Here is a 15,902-nt window from a genome sequence, read left to right on the forward strand (position 1 = left end):
TCCCACTAGTTGGTGGCCTATAGAATGCACCTAGTAGTAAAATAGCACCTCCACTGTTTCTTAACTCTAACCAAATAGATTTTGTCCTTGACCCCTCCAGGATATCCTTTCTCTCCAGCACTGTAATATCCTCCTTAATCAATACTGCCACCCCACCTTTTTTTTTCTTCCCTATCTCACCTGAACACCTACTATCAAAGAATATTTAGTACCCAGTCCTGCCCTTTTTTGGGCCAGGTCTCCATTATTGCCACAATATCATATTCCCATGTGGCTATTTGCACCTGCAGCTCACCAACCTTATTTACCATGCTTCGTTCATTTACACACATGCACTGTAAATCTATGTTAGACCTTCTTGAATTCTCTGTTCGTCTGACCCTCACCTAATGCAGTACTATTCTCATGCTATCTGTCTCGCCCAATCCTTTGTGCATCTTGTTTCTCCTTTTCTAATGCTACTAATTGACACTATTCAAAGATTAGGAAGTCCTCTTGGTGTCCTGGGCATTTTTTTCTTTCAGCCAACATCACTAAAAACAAATTAACTGGCCATTCATCTCATTGTTGTTTTTGGGAGTTTGTTATGCTCAAAATGGCTACCAACATAACAACAGTGATTGAACTTCAAAGTGAAAGATAGTTATTGTATCTGAAGCACTTGGGACATTTGTGAGAGCTGTTGTAAAGTGCTTTATCAATGCAGTTTTTTAAATACAAAAAATACAAGTGAGACATGGCCTCTTCAAATATAACCAAACTCCTGACTTTGCATCTAATAAAAATGCAATGGTTGGGATAGCCTAGATTTCTGTTTTTCACACTTAGAATCTCAGGCAACATTCAAATAAAACTCTTGATTTACATATCTCACTTGGGCAAATATAATGGGGGAAAAATTCGGTTGCTTTGCGTCTCCCGTTAGCGCGCTAATGGGGCACATAGCAACTAGCGCCTGGGTGCGGTGATGTTTGCGCCGCTCACGAAATTGACCAGACATTTTGCGGCGGCGCTGAACACTACTGCCACGATCTCCTACGCCCGCAGACCGTGACGTCAGTCGAGCGTGCAATGCCCCGGTAGTGCCTCGGACCCAATATTGAGTGGCACCCCCAGAGAGAGAGAGAGAGAGACTTCTGGAGAGATTCAACGCTGTGTGAAGGAGTTTTGGGTACTGAGCAGCACTTTGCAGGTTCATTTTGATTTGACCTTCCTTGCATCGATTTAGAAGAGACTATGGGGGCTGCACTCTGAGCTCTTTCCCTGGGCGCCTCCATTGTTCTTTCCAGCAGATTTGATGTACAGGTCTCTCCAGGCCGGGAATCAAGGCTGCAATGAGCAGGATGTGGATGGAGAGCAAGATCAACCCTCCCCTTTAAGAACTGGCCGGCGCCAGTCTGTCTGTGTTCCATTACTGACTGACATCACATGAGCTTCGCCAGCGCTCTGAGGTAGCGCCTCGCTCCTTGACGTTAGCACCTTAAGAGAGAGGTGTGTAGCACCTGATTTAGCGCTCCAATCACCTCCGGGGCGATAGAAACCAAGTTTGCAGTTGGAGGCAATAATTAGCGCCAGGCGTGTAACTTTGTGCCCGGCCGATAATTGCGCCCCAAACGGGGCGATACCGAATTTCTCCCCCGATATATTTAAGACTGCTCACAATTAAGTTGTTTGGCAACTTTCTTTGATTTCTTAAATAGGTCTTGGATTCCATTTTTTGATTTTTTTCCCCAATTAAATGGTCGATGCACAAACAAAATTCCTTCCAATATTTAAGCCAATTAGCTTACTGCGTATTAACATTTTTACCACAATGCCTTAATATTTTTTTCTTATTATCGAAATGCAAGTTGTTGTTGAAGTAAAATAAGTAAATGTAAGTTTTCTATTCCTAATATAAAGTTAAAAGCCTTTTGAAATTTTTTTTTAGAACGTAAGACACTGAGGTGACAAATGCTACAGTCCCAATGAGAGTTTTGTGATTAGTATTGCACTGTCTCACAGTTTTTTTTTTAGAAAATTGGGTTCTCAGTGCCTTAAAATGTGCTTTATGTGTTACTTAAAGATTGAATAGCTGAGCAGCATAGAACAGATAACATCTTTAAAACTGACCATCAGTTATTGGATTGGAAGTCACTTCAGCCATGGCTCACTCGGTAGAACTCTTGACTCTGAGTCAAAAGGTTGTGAGTTTAAGGCCCACTCCAGTGACTTGAGCACAAAATCCAGGTGGACACTTCAGTACAGTACTGAGGGACTGCTGTACTGTCAGCAGTGCTGTCTTTCAGATGAGATGTTAAACTGAGACCCTGTCTGCCCTCTCGGGTGGACATAAAGGCCGGGATTTTACTTACCTGGGCGGGTCTGGGGCAGGTTGCGGCCCCGCTGCTGGCTCCATTTCGCTGTCCAAAATGAACTTGCATTAATAGGGTTTGTTAAGCCCGCCCAGCGCGTTTCCCAGTCCAATTAGAGGAAGCGGGTCTGGTGACGTCACTCATGACGTGTCATCAGCCGGTTTCCTTAAAGGGACCATGGCCACAATTCTTTTGATGTTTGTGCTGTCAGTGTTCTACAGTATTGAGGGGCTGCAAACACTGACAATGACTGCACAGAGGCAGAGGGCTGCACTCGGGTTCTCCCATGACTCCCTCCATATGCTTATGGAGGGAGACACAGCAAGGTACTCTTCCCTTCTGATGGGTGGAAGAGACCTCCCCAGGAGACCAAAACATCCTGGTTGGAGATTGCAGAGAAGTGCACAAGTAGGGATGTGGTCAGGAGGACTTGGGTGCAGTGGGACAAACGTTTCAATTATCTCATTAGATCACAAAACGTTAGTACAAAGCCACACTCAACCTCATCCTGCTGTGCCTCTCATCACATCCCTATTACTCTGCCTTCCCTACCCTACTCCTGCACATCCTTACTCACACCAACTTACCCTTGCACCTCCACCTATCCCTCTCTCTCTATCTACATTATCACATCCCATCTCACTAGCCACCCTTCACACTCACCCTCATCCTAGTGCAGTCATACTAACTAACAACACGCAAGGGTAGCCACTTGGGTGTTTTATCCAATGTTTATGTAAAGTTTGTATTAATGTGCTTGCAAACATTGAAATCTTTATTTTCAACACTTTCCGGTCTTGGACAGATTTGTGTGCACCTTTGGAAGTGGCTTAGTGAGTTGCAGTGAGTGATGAGACATAATGGTACCCCTGCAATGGTGATGAGTGCCCCTGCAATGTTGATGAGTGTGACGGAATGGCTTGTAGGGATGCTTCATGTTGTTGGTGTGGAATGGTGCCAACTTGGTGCAGCCAGGGTGTGCAGCATAAAGTTATGTTAATCTGGCCATGATGAGGCCATCCCTGGCCTCCCGGGCAGCAATGTGGTCGGGTGCTGATGCCCTCTGTCCTGTGCAGCATCAGGTGATTGCGGAGAAGGTTGGTGTTGTTGGTGCTGCTGGTGTTGCGGCTCATCATGGTCCGATCTGAGGACCAAGGTGAGACTGTATAAACAGCACCCATGCCGATGGAATAGATGGCAGGTGAATCAATCTGTCTGGTGAGGGAGGTAATGAAGTGCAATTGGATGGCGACTTTGGTGGACACACTTGCAGCCTGCTGATTCTGTTCTGGAAATGCAGTGAGGAGCAGCTTGTGGCTGAGGAAAGTGATCATCTGTCAGCTGGGAGCTTTTACTGTACATTTGAAGCTGTCAAGGAATCAGCTGGCGCAATGGCCATTGAACTCCCGCCTCAGGTTGATGGACGTGGTCCCCGAACCGCGTGGTTCCCGTGGCCATGAAGTTAAAGTTAAAAAGTAAGCTAAAAAAGCCTGTTAAGGGTCTGTTAAGTAGATTATAATGAGTTTAATTGGGTCGCTTGCCGCTGCCTGTCGGGTCTGCTTAGACGCACCATTGGGAAAGGTGCATTGCGGCGGGATGACAGTGGGTTCCTGACCTGTCAATAAAAATCACTTTCCCACTCGACCCGCCACCGATCCCGCCCGCTGACACCATGGAAAATTCCAGCCAAAAGATCCCATGGCACTATTTTGAAGAAGAGCAAGGGAGTTCTCCCCGGTGTCCTGGCCAATACTTATCCCTCAACCAACATCACTAAAACAGATTATCTGGTCATTATCAAATTGCTGTTTGTGGGAGCTTGCTGTGCGCAAATTGGTTGCCACATTTCCTACATTACAAAAGTGACTACACTTCAAAAGCACTTCATTGGCTGCAAAGCACTTCAGGACGTCCTGAAGTTGTGAAAGGCGCTATATAAATGCAAGTCTTTCTTAAATAATCTGCCATTACTGTGTATTTGAATCACCCGAGAAGTACATGAACAAACTAACAATATTGTAGTACTACATAGTGCAACTATAATGTTATATGGTGGCTCTGATGGAAATCTATATTTGCAGTACACTCAGATCAAGCCGGCACACTCGAGGCATTCTGCGACCGGTGGGTACCACAGGGACTGGAGTGCATAATCACCCCCGACAACAAAATTTTAAATTAAGTTGTTAAGTTTCATTTAATGTTTTTAAGTTACAGTTTGTTTATTGTTTCCACTAAAAGGGCTACACTCATCAAGACTGCAGTATTTGCTAAGTTATCAAGTGGAAAATAAATGTTAAATTGCAGATAAGCAATTTTGAGCAAATGTGATTACTTTGTGGAAGTGGTATTAATATATATGTAAACGGTCACCGAAAAATCATTTTTAGTATTTTTATGTTGATGTCAAATTGTAAAATATATTGCAACATCAAAAAATTTCTGGGTTAAATGTCATTGGAACATTTGCGAAAAATAGAAGCGTATGTCCAGGACATAGACGTAGACATAGAAGATAGGAGCAGGAGTGAGATCATGGCTGATCATCCAAATTCAGTACCCGGTCCCTGCCTTCTCCCCATACCCCTTGTTCCCTTTAGCCTTGAGAAATATATCCAACTCCTTCTTGAATATATTTAATGAATTGGCCTCTACTGCCTTCTTTGGCAGCGAATTCCACAGGTTCACCACTCTCTCTGGGTGAAGAAATTCCTCCTCATCTCTGTCCTAAATGGCTTACCCCTTATCCTTAGACTGTGACCCCTGGTTCTGGACTCCCTGACCATCAGGAACATCCTTCCAGCATCTAGTCTGTCTAGTCCTGTTAGAATTTTATAAGTTTCAATGAGATCCCCTCTCATTCTTCTAAACTCCAGCGAGTACAAGCCCAATCGACCCAATCTCTCCTCCTACGTCATTCCTGCCATCCCAGGTATCAGCCTGGTGAATCTTCGCTGTACTCCTTCCATGGCAAGAACATCCTTCCTCAGATAAGGCGACCAAAACTGCACACAATACTCCAGATGTGGTCTCACCAAGGCCCTGTACAACTGCAGCAAGACATCCTTGTTCCTGTACTCAAACCCTCTCGCTACGAAGGCTGTAGGATTTGCAAAATTGAACATTGTCCTATAAGGCTCTATTGGCAGAAAAGGCCTTAATTTTAAAGATTGTTTTAAAAGAAGCCCAGGGAAAGGGGCACATAAAATGGCTGGCAGACCCCGTGACCAGCTTTTTGGGACATCTTAAAATGGTTCCTGCAGTCCACAGACAGCTTTGTGGATTCAGCCCACAGTAAGTTCTGGAATGCAATTTTGGAGAATGCGAAACCAGACAGAACCCCATACATATGGATTGGATGCCGATCCAATCAGATCGGCCTGTAGATAAAGGCCATCAAAATGTTTACCCAGACAAAGGGAAACAGCTTCAAACTCAAAGGGGAACATCAAGACCCATTAAAGACCATACAAGGTCATTCCAGACCAGAGATGGCAGTTACCGGCCATCCCGATAGTACTTCAAACACAATGACTACCCCTCTGTGCTACAAGCCCGCCAAAAGTTAAACAAAGACTAACCTTGATATGGCGGGAGATAAGGGCCTCGATGAGAAGTATAATTGGAGACCCGGGGTAGCTATCGGGAGATCATCGACAAACCCCGGGCCATTTTGACGAGACGAAAAGACGGCGACCCTCCAAGAGGAAACCTTTCTGAAAATGGTCAAACAGTTGGTCTCTCCACGCCGATGTCCAGGCCTGCTAACATCCAGCCTGCCCGTGTCCATTACCTCGAGGGAGAAAAAGAGTGTGCTGCAGCCCGCTGTGTTCCGCTGACCACGTGGAGACATGATGCCTGAGAGGACCAAAACGCAGACTTCAAAACCTCTTTTCTAACTAGGACTGGTGAGCATGTTTCTGGCCCCTCATAATCTAATTTAGCTAGGTTTAGGGGGTGGGAATTTTAGGGGATAATTAACAATGAGTTGTCCCTCGATGTTCCGTGTGTTTCCCTATTTCATGGTGAACCTTGTAAAGTATAACATGCCTGTGGATATATTGGTTAGTACTGTATTATGATTTGTTTTTCCCTCCCATGTACCTTATTTGGCTTACATTCAATTTTTTCCTTTATGCAATAAAATTTCACTTCGTTTCATTAAACTTGGTCTACAGAGTATTCTCTGCATTGTAGTTCCTGCCTCAAAGTCCAGTGTACTGAACCTAAGGGGTGAGTGGGTCGAACCACTCGGTAAATTACTGTGCAAAAGAGCGAGAGGTCTCACCAGAGAGAGAGAGAGAGAGACCTAGCAAGAGAAAACCCCTTACAAGGCCAACATACCATTTGCTTTCTTAAGCATGCAGGTGCAGCAGGCTGTTACTTTCAGCGACTGGTGCACAAGGACACCCAGGTCTCGTTGCACTTCCCCTTCTCCCAATCTCTTGCCATTCAGATAATAATCTGCCTTCCTGTTTTTGCCACCAAAGTGGATAACCTCACATTTATCCACGTTATACTGCATCTGCCCAATCACCCAACCTGTCCAAATCATCCTGGAGTTTCTCGGCATCCTCCTCACAGCACACACGCCCACCCAGCTTTGTGTCGTCTGCAAACTTGGAGATATTACATCTAGTTTCCTCGTCCAGATCATTAATATAATGAATAGCTGGGGTCCAAGGACTAGTCACTGCCTGCCACTTGGAAAAAGAGCCGTTTATTCCAACTCTTTGCTTTCTGTCTGCCAAACAGTTCTCTATCCAAGTCAATACCTTGCCCCCAATCCCATGTGCCTTAATTTTACACGCTAATCTCTTATGTGGGACCTTATCGAAAGCCTTTTGAAAATCCAAATACACCACATCCACTGGTTCTCCCTTGTCTATTTTACCAGTTACATCCTCAAAAAATTCCAGTAGATTAGTCAAGCACGATTTACCTTTAGTAAATCCATGTTGACTTTGTCCGATCCTGTCACTGTTTTCCAAGTGCTCTGCTATTACATGTTTTATAATGGACTCTAGCATTTTCCCCACTACTGACGTCAGGCTTACCGGCCTGTAATTCCCCGTTTTCTCTCTATCACCCTTTTTGAACAGTGGGGTAAAATTAGCTACCTGCCAATCCATGGGTACTGTTCCAGAGTCTATCGAATTTTGGAAGATGACTAGCAATGCATCTACTATTTCTAGGGCCACTTCCTTAAGTACCCTAGGATGTAGATTATCAGGCCCTGGGGATTTATCGGCCCTCAATCCCATCAATTTCCCTAACACCATTTCCCTACAAATACTGATTTCTATCAGGGTCTAATGAAGGGGAGGAACTATGTTCCCCGACATCTTTGGGAGGTTATTTGTGTCCTTTGTGAAGACAGAACCAAAGTATGTATTTAATTGGTCGGCCATTTCTTTGTTCCCCATTATAAATTCCCCTGATTCTGACTGCAAGGGAACTACGTTTGACTTCACCAATCTTTTCTCTTCACATATCTATAAAAGCTTTTACAGTCAGTTTTTATGTTCCCTGAAAGCTTACTCTCATTCTATTTTCCCCCTCTAAATTAATCCCTTTGTCCTCCTTTGTTGGATCCTAAACTGTTCCCAATCCTCAGGTTTACTACTTTTTCTGGCCAATTTATATGTCCTCCTTGGATCTTATGCTATCCCTAATTTCGCTTGTTAGCCATGGTTGAGTCACCTTTTTTTGTTTTATTTTTATGCCAATCTGGGATGAACAAATTCTGTAGTTCATCCATGTGATCTTTGAATGTTTGTCATTGCCCATCCCCGTCAACCCTTTGAGTGACATTCCCCAATCAATCCGACCCAACTCGCACCTCATACCATTGTAGTCTCCTTTGTTTAATTTCAGGACCTTAGTCTCTGAGTCAACTATTTCACTCTCCATCTTAATGAAGAATTCAATCATATTATGATCGCTCTGACCCAAGGGGCCTCGCACAACAAGATTGCTAATTAATCCTTTCTGATTACATAATACCCAGTATAAGATGGCCTGATCTCTAGTTGGTTCCTTGACATATTGGTCCAGGAAACCATCCCGTATATACTCCAGGAATTCCTCCTCCACAGTATTGTTACTAATTTGGTTAGCCCAATCAAAATGTAGATTAAAGTCACCCATGATGACTGCTGTGCCCTCATTGCACGCTTCTCTAATTTCCCGTTTAATGCCATCCTCAACCTCCGCATTACTGTTTGGAGGTCTATATACCACGCCCACTAACGTTTTCTGCCCCCTGGTATTTCTCAGTTCTACCCATACAGATTCCACATCATCAGAGCTAATATCTTTCCTTACAATTGTGTTAATCCCCTCTTTAACCAGCAATGCTACCCCACCTCCTTTTCCTTTTTGCCTATCTTTCCTGAATATTGAATACCCCTGGATGTTGAGTTTCTAGCCTTGGCGACCCTGGAGCCATGTTTCTGTAATCCCAATCATATATATATATATATATATATATGCGTTTACCTCTATTTGCGCAGCTAATTCATCCACCTTATTACGAATGCTCCTTACATTAAGACACAAAGACTTCAGGCTTGTTTTTCTAATGCTCTTAGATCTTTTAGAATTATTATTTAATGTGGCCATGTTTGATTTAAACCTTTGATTTCTCTGCCTGTCGCCTTTTGTTTTTCTCCTTCCTATCTTTTGCTTTTATCCTTGTTTCCCTTTCCTCTGTCCCCCTGCTCCGGTTCCAGACCCCCTGCCATTTTAGTTTAAACCCTCCCCCAGTGCACTAGCAAACACTCCCCCTAGGACATCGGTCCCGGCCCTGCCCAGATGCAAACCGTCCGGTTTGAACTGGTCCCACCTCCCCTAGAACCGGTTCCAATGTCCCAGGAATTTGAATCCCTCCCCCTTGCACCATTCCTCTAGCCACGTATTCATCTGAAATATCCTTCTATTTCTACTCTGACTAGCACGTGGCACTAGTAGCAATCCTGAGATTACTACCTTTTGAGGTCCTATTTTTAAATTTACCTCCTAACTCCCTATATTCAGCTTTTAGGACCTCATCCTGGTTTTTACCTATATTGTTGGTACCTATATGCACCACGACAACTGGCTCTTCACTCTCCCCTTCCAAAATGTTCTGCAGCCGCTCTGAGACATCCTTGACCCTTGCACCAGGGAGGCAACACACCATCCTGGAGTCTCGTTTGCGGCTGCAGAAACGCCCATCTATTCCCCTTACAATAGAATCCCCTATTACTAAAGCTCTCCCCCTCTTTTTACTCCCGTCCTGTGCAGCAGAGCCACCCCTGGTGCCCGGAAGTTGGCTGCTGCTGCCTTCCCCTGGTAAGCCATCCCCCCATCAGTATGCAAAGCGGTATATCTGTTTGAGAGGGGGATGGGCACAGGGGACCCCTGCACTACCTGCCTGCGCATACTCCTCTGCCTGTTGGTCACCCATTCCCTTTCTGCCTGTCCAACCTTTGCCTGCGCTGTGACCAACTGATTAAACGTGCTATTCACTACGTCCTCAGCCTTGCGAATGGTCCAGTATGTATCCAATCGCTGCTCCAGCGCCGCAATGCGGTCTGCCAGTAGCTGCAGCTGGACACACTTCCTGCACACATGGTTGTCAGGGACACGAAGTGTCCCTGAGTTCCCACATAGTGCAGGAGGAGCATACCACGGGGCCGGGCTGTCCTGCCATGACTTACCCTTTAATTAATTAAAATTAAATTAAACAAATCAATCCCGCCAATTACACAGATAAATGATCTATTTAAGGGCCCTGGTTTACCAACAGTCCCTGCTACACCACAGAGACCTTAAAAACTATAAACCACAGAGTTAAAGTTTAAAATAGAGAGAAATACTCACCAACCAATCACTTACCTGCTTTCTGGTGACGTCGCACTTCGATTACTTTTTACTTCTCTCCCTCTCTGAGATTGGAGATTAGTACACTCTGAGGCCGACCTGCGTCTCTGGGGCCTTTTATAGCCTCACCGCTCGCGTTTCTCGCTGCCGACCTGCGTCTCTGGGGCCTTTTATAGCCTCACCGCTCGCGTTTCTCGCTGCCTACCTGAGTCTCTGGGGCCTTTTATAGCCTCGCCGCTCGCGTTTCCTGCCGCTGCTGCTCATGAGACTTTGTGGTCCATTCTTATCTGTCATTGCACTTTCTGCTAGTTATCTTCATATTCTATTTTGAACAAGATTTTTGCCATAAGTGTCAAGATAAAGGGGTCGTAGAGAAATTTTTCAGATTCCGCTTCCCCCCCCCCCCCACCAACCCCCGTTAGTTTATGTGGATTTTTGACCTCTCCCAGGAGACTACATGGCTCCAGGTGGGTTGGGAGTGTCTGTATCCTGATTCATAAGGCGTCACAACTATATGGGACAGGCTAGATGACCCAGTCATTTTCACATGTTTGTGTGATATCAACAGATAATGGACTCCAGTGATCAAATCAAGTGATTTGGATTGAGACAATATTGTACTAGGATTTAAACTGTTTTGATAATGGCTGAAATTTTGCCTACCTGGACGGGTCCGGTGCGGCCAGTGTCGGTGGCGGGTCGCGACCCCGTTGCTGGCTCCAGCCTGCTGTTGAACATGAACTTGCCTTAATGGAACCAATTAAGCCCACCCAATGCATTACCCGGCCCAATGAAATGGAGCGGGTCTGGTGATGTCATTCATAATGTGGTTTCAGCCAGGATCCTTAAAGGGACCATGGCCACATTACATTTGAAGTTTTATCTAATATAGTGCTGTCTGTGCATTACCGCATTGGAGTGCTGCAAACACTGACAATGACTGCACAGAGGCAGAGGGCTGCACCCAGGTTCTCTGATGACTCCTCCATATGCTTATGGCGGGAGTCAGAGCACACGGAGATGGGCGGAAGAGGCCTCCCCAGGCGACCAAGACAGCCTGGTTGCAGATTGCAGAGGAGGTCACAAACAGGGATGTGTTCAGGAGGACATGGGTGCAGTGCCGCAAACATTTCAATTATCTCATTAGCTCAGGAAACGTTAGTACAAAGCCACACTCAAGTGCATCCTGTTTTTCCTCACATCACATCCCCATCGCTCTGCCTTCCCTACCCTACTCCTGCACATCCTTACCCCAACATATCTTGCATGCCCACACATCCTTCTCTCTATCTACATTATTACATCCCCATCTCACTAGCCACCCCTCATACTCCCCCCTCATTCTAGTGCAATCATACCAACTAACAACACACAAGGGTAGCCACATGGGTGTTTTATGCAATGTTCATGTAGAGTTTCTGTTAATGTGGTGTCAAACATAAAAATCTTTATTTTCAACACTTTCTGGTCTTTGTGTGCCCCTTTGGAATTGGCTTCGTGAGTTGCAGTGAAAGGTGAGACATAACGGTACCCCCCGTAATGGTGATGAGTATGAAAGGAATGGCTTGGTCATTGTAGGGATGCTTTATGGTGTTAGGGTGGGGTGGTGCCAACCTGGCGCATCATGTGGCAGCCAGGGTGTGCAGTGTAAAGTTAAGTAAATCTGTCCATGGTGAGGCCATCCCTGGCCTCCCGGGCATCAGTGTGGTCGGGTGCTGATGCCCTCTGTCCTGTGCAGTATCAGGTGATTGCAGAGAAGGTTGATGACGTTGTTGGGGCTCATTGTGGTCCGATTCTGAGGACCAAGGTGAGGCAGTATAAATGGCACACATGTTGATGGAACAGATGGCAGGTGAAGTACAGATGACAGAAGCATTCTGTCAATGGTGAGAGTGTTCTTCCAATGAGGTGAGACTGGATGGAGACTTTGCTGGAAACACTTGCAGCCTGCAGAATCTGTGCTGGCAATAGACTGAGCAATAGCTTCTGCCTGAGGAAAGTGATCATCTGTCAGGTGGGAGCTTTTACTGCACATTTCATGCTGTCAAGTAATCAGCTGGAGCAATGGCCACAGAACTCCTGCCTCTGGTTGACAGACGTGCTTCCTGAGCTGCGTGAATCCTGTGGCCATGCAGGGAAATTTAAAAAGTAAGGAAAAAAAGGCTCTTATGTGCCTATAAACTACCTGATAATCATCTCAATTGGGTCCCCCACTGCTGCCGATTGGTTCGGCTCTGCGATGACTGGTGTGCCTGGGGGAAAGGTGTGTGGGAGCGAGATGGGGAACCCGCTGTCAAAAATAAGAATTTTCCCACCCGACCTACCACCGATCGCGCCCGCTACCACCCCAGAAAATTCCAGCCAATGTGTTTGTATCAGAATAGTATATATTTATAATTTATTACAAAACTGGTATGACTGCATTTCCTATAGCACATTTTAAGAACCTTTCCTATACAACATAGACTTACCCCTTTTATTCTTGCTAATTTAACAGCGCCTCTACTTCAAAATTCTCATCCTTGTTTTCAAATCCCTCCATGGCCTCACCCCTCCCTATCTCTGTAATCTCCTTCAGCCCCACAACCACCCCCCCCCCCCCCCCGAGATATCTGCGCTCCACTAACTCTGCCCTCTTGAGGATCCCTGATTATAATCGCTCAACCTTTGGCGGCCGTGCCTTCTGTTGCCTAGGCCCTAAGCTCTGGAATTCCCTGCCTAAACCTCTCCGCCTCGCTACCTATCTTTTCTCCTTTAAGACACTCCTTAAAACCTACCTCTTTGACCAAGTTTTTGGTCACCTGCCCTAATTTATCCTTATGTGGATCGGTGTCAAATTTTTTTGTCTTAAAATACACCTGTGCAGCGCCTTGGGGTATCAAACTCCAGGATCCACCCCCAGCACTGCTATCAAACTCCAGGATCCACCTCCAGCACTGCTATCAAACTCCAGGATCCACCCCCAGCACTGCTATCAAACTCCAGGATCCACCCCCAGCACTGCTATCAAACTCCAGGATCCACCCCCAGCACGGCTATCAAACTCCAGGATCCACCCCCAGCACTATCGAACCTTTACCCCAGACAGGGCCACACCTTACGACGAGCCCTCCAACACTGCCAACCCCCACCATCACCTCCTCCGTGCCTTCATCCCAATACTGTTAAAGCTCAGCGAGATACCCTCCCATCTTCCCCAGTGTTGTTTACCACCAGGTACCCTCCTCCAAAGTGATATATGTCGTCTACCATCCTGCTGTATTATGTGGGCTTAAAGTTAGGAAATGAAAATTAAATGCATAGGTAAAGGAATTTGCAGTTTTCATGAAAAATGGATGGAATTTTGGAATTTGATCCATAGAACACTAGTAAAACTCACAGCAGTACCATATAATGATGTGGAGATGCCGGTGTTGGACTGGGGTGGACAAATGTGAGAAGTCACACAACACCAGTTTATAGTCCAACAGCTTTATTTGAAATCACAAGCTTTCGGAGCGTTGCTCCTTCATCAGGTGAACTGAAGAGATGCATATAGGCACAGCATATATAGTCAGAGAACACTGCCAGATGATTACAGGTAATCTTTCTAACTGCCCTTTATCACACCTTGGCAGAGAGATAATCACAGCAATCAACGGTGTGAATGGTGTCCAAACAGGTCAGTCAGGAAAACATTTCATCAAAGTAACCTTCGTCGTCCAGTACTTCCCCGGAGCGGAGAAACTACGCCATGTTCTTCGCAGCCTTCAACATGTCATCGATGACTACGAACACCTCGCTAAGGCCACCCCCACGCCTCCACTACTCGCATTCAAACAGCCGCCTAACCTCAAACAGACCATCGTTCGCAGCAAATTACCCAGCTTTCAGGAGAACAGCGACCACGACACCACACAACCCTGCCATGGCAACCTCTGCAAGACATGCCAGATCATCAACACAGATACCATCATCACACGTGAGGACACCACCCACCAGGTACATGGTACATACTCATGTGACTCGGCCAACATTGTCTACCTCATACGTTGCAGGAAAGGATGCCCCGGAGCATAGTACATCGGCGAGACCATGCAAACACTGCGACAACGGATGAACGGACACCGCACAACAATCGCCAGGCAGGAGTGTTTGCTCCCAGTCGGGGAACACTTCAGCAGTCAAGGACATTCAGCCTCCGATCTTCGGGTAAGCATTCTCCAAGGTGGCCTTCAAGTCACAGGACAACGCAAAATCGTCGAGCAGAAACTGATAGCCAAGTTCCGCACTCATGAGGACGGCCTCAACCGGGATCTTGGGTTCATGTCACGCTACATGTAACCCCACCTGACGTAGAGTCATCCAGACTCGAGTCGTCGTTGGCTTGTTCTCTCTACACAGATGCGGCCGGACCTGCTGTGATTTCCAGCAAAACATTTTTTTTCTTTTTCTTGTTTTTTGATTGTTTTTTGTTTTTCATACAGACACCAGCATCTGTAACATTTGACCCCTTGTGACCCCACCTCATTGTTCTTTGATGTAATGTTTTCCTGACTGACCTGTTTGGACACCATTCACACCATTGATTGCTGTGATTATCTCTCTGCCGAGATGTTGTACAGAGTGCTGTGGCATTGAGTGCTGCTAGAGTTTGGTAAGTGTGAGAGTTCGGGCAAGTGGGAGGTGAGGGTGTGTTTTTTGCTCTGTTGTTCCCCACTCCCAGGCTTAGACAGCACTGCGGAAGCGGAGCAGCGAGACGAGTCAACTAAACAGGCCCCACAGACAGTATTCAAGGAGGAGGTTGGTGATCAGCTGGTTGGTTTTCTTCCTTCTCTTTTATACCTTTAAGTTGGTAAGTCCTATTGAATAGTGGTGTAATATTATCATCTATATCGGGGCAGAGGGTCTTCATAACTAATAAGAAATTTAATTAATTACATAGATATGGGTGAACAGGTGATGTGTCGCTGTTGCGAAATGTGGGAGCTGGTGGACCCCATTGAGGCTCACGGTGATTACATTTGTGATAAGTGTTTGCTGCTAGAGGAACTCAAGCTCCATGTTAAAGAGCTTGAGACCGAGCTTCAGACACTGCGACACATCAGGGAGGGGGAGAAGTTCCTGGACTCTGTTTCAGGAGGTGGTCACACCTATGAAATTTAATTAATGCAGATGTAGTCCGTGGTCAGGGACAGGACGGTGTGACTGAGTGAGGCAGGTACAGGGATACAGGAGGTAGTGTTGAAGGAGCCGCAGCCCTTGCTCTTGTCAAGTAGGATCGAGGTTCTTACTCCCTGTGAGGGCGGGAGCGGGGACTGCAGGGAGGATGAGCAACCTGGCCACAGCACTGTGGTACAGGGGGCCATTCAAGTGGAGGGAGTAAAAAGAAATGTTGTAGTGGTAGGGGATAGCATCATTAGGGGGATAGATAGGGTTCTCTGCAGTTAAGAGCGGGAGTCCCAAAGGCTGTGTTGCCTGCTCGGTGCCAGGGTTAAGGACATCTCTTCTGGGCTGGAAAGAAACTTGCAGTGGGAGGGGGAGGATCCAGTTGTCGTGGTCCATGTTGGTACAAACAACGTAGGTAGGACAAGGAAGACGGTTCTGTTAAAGGAGTATGAGCAGCTAGGGGTCAAATTAAAAAACAGAACCTCAAGGGTAATAATCTCTGGGTTATTACCTAAGCCACGAGCGAATTTGGCT

At 46.1% G+C, this 15,902-nt stretch overlaps 1 protein-coding gene across 1 annotated transcript in view; it reads left to right on the top strand.

The window, feature by feature from the left end:
- LOC147109531 (spectrin beta chain, non-erythrocytic 1-like) overlaps positions 1 to 15,902 on the top strand; it is a 490,086-nt gene that overhangs the window by 21,178 nt on the left and 453,006 nt on the right. The window lies entirely within an intron of this gene.

This window comes from Somniosus microcephalus, chromosome 12 (genome assembly GCF_052327205.1).
Source record: "Somniosus microcephalus isolate GS21.2 chromosome 12, FLI_Smic_1.0, whole genome shotgun sequence".
Taxonomy (NCBI): Eukaryota; Metazoa; Chordata; class Chondrichthyes; order Squaliformes; family Somniosidae; genus Somniosus; species Somniosus microcephalus.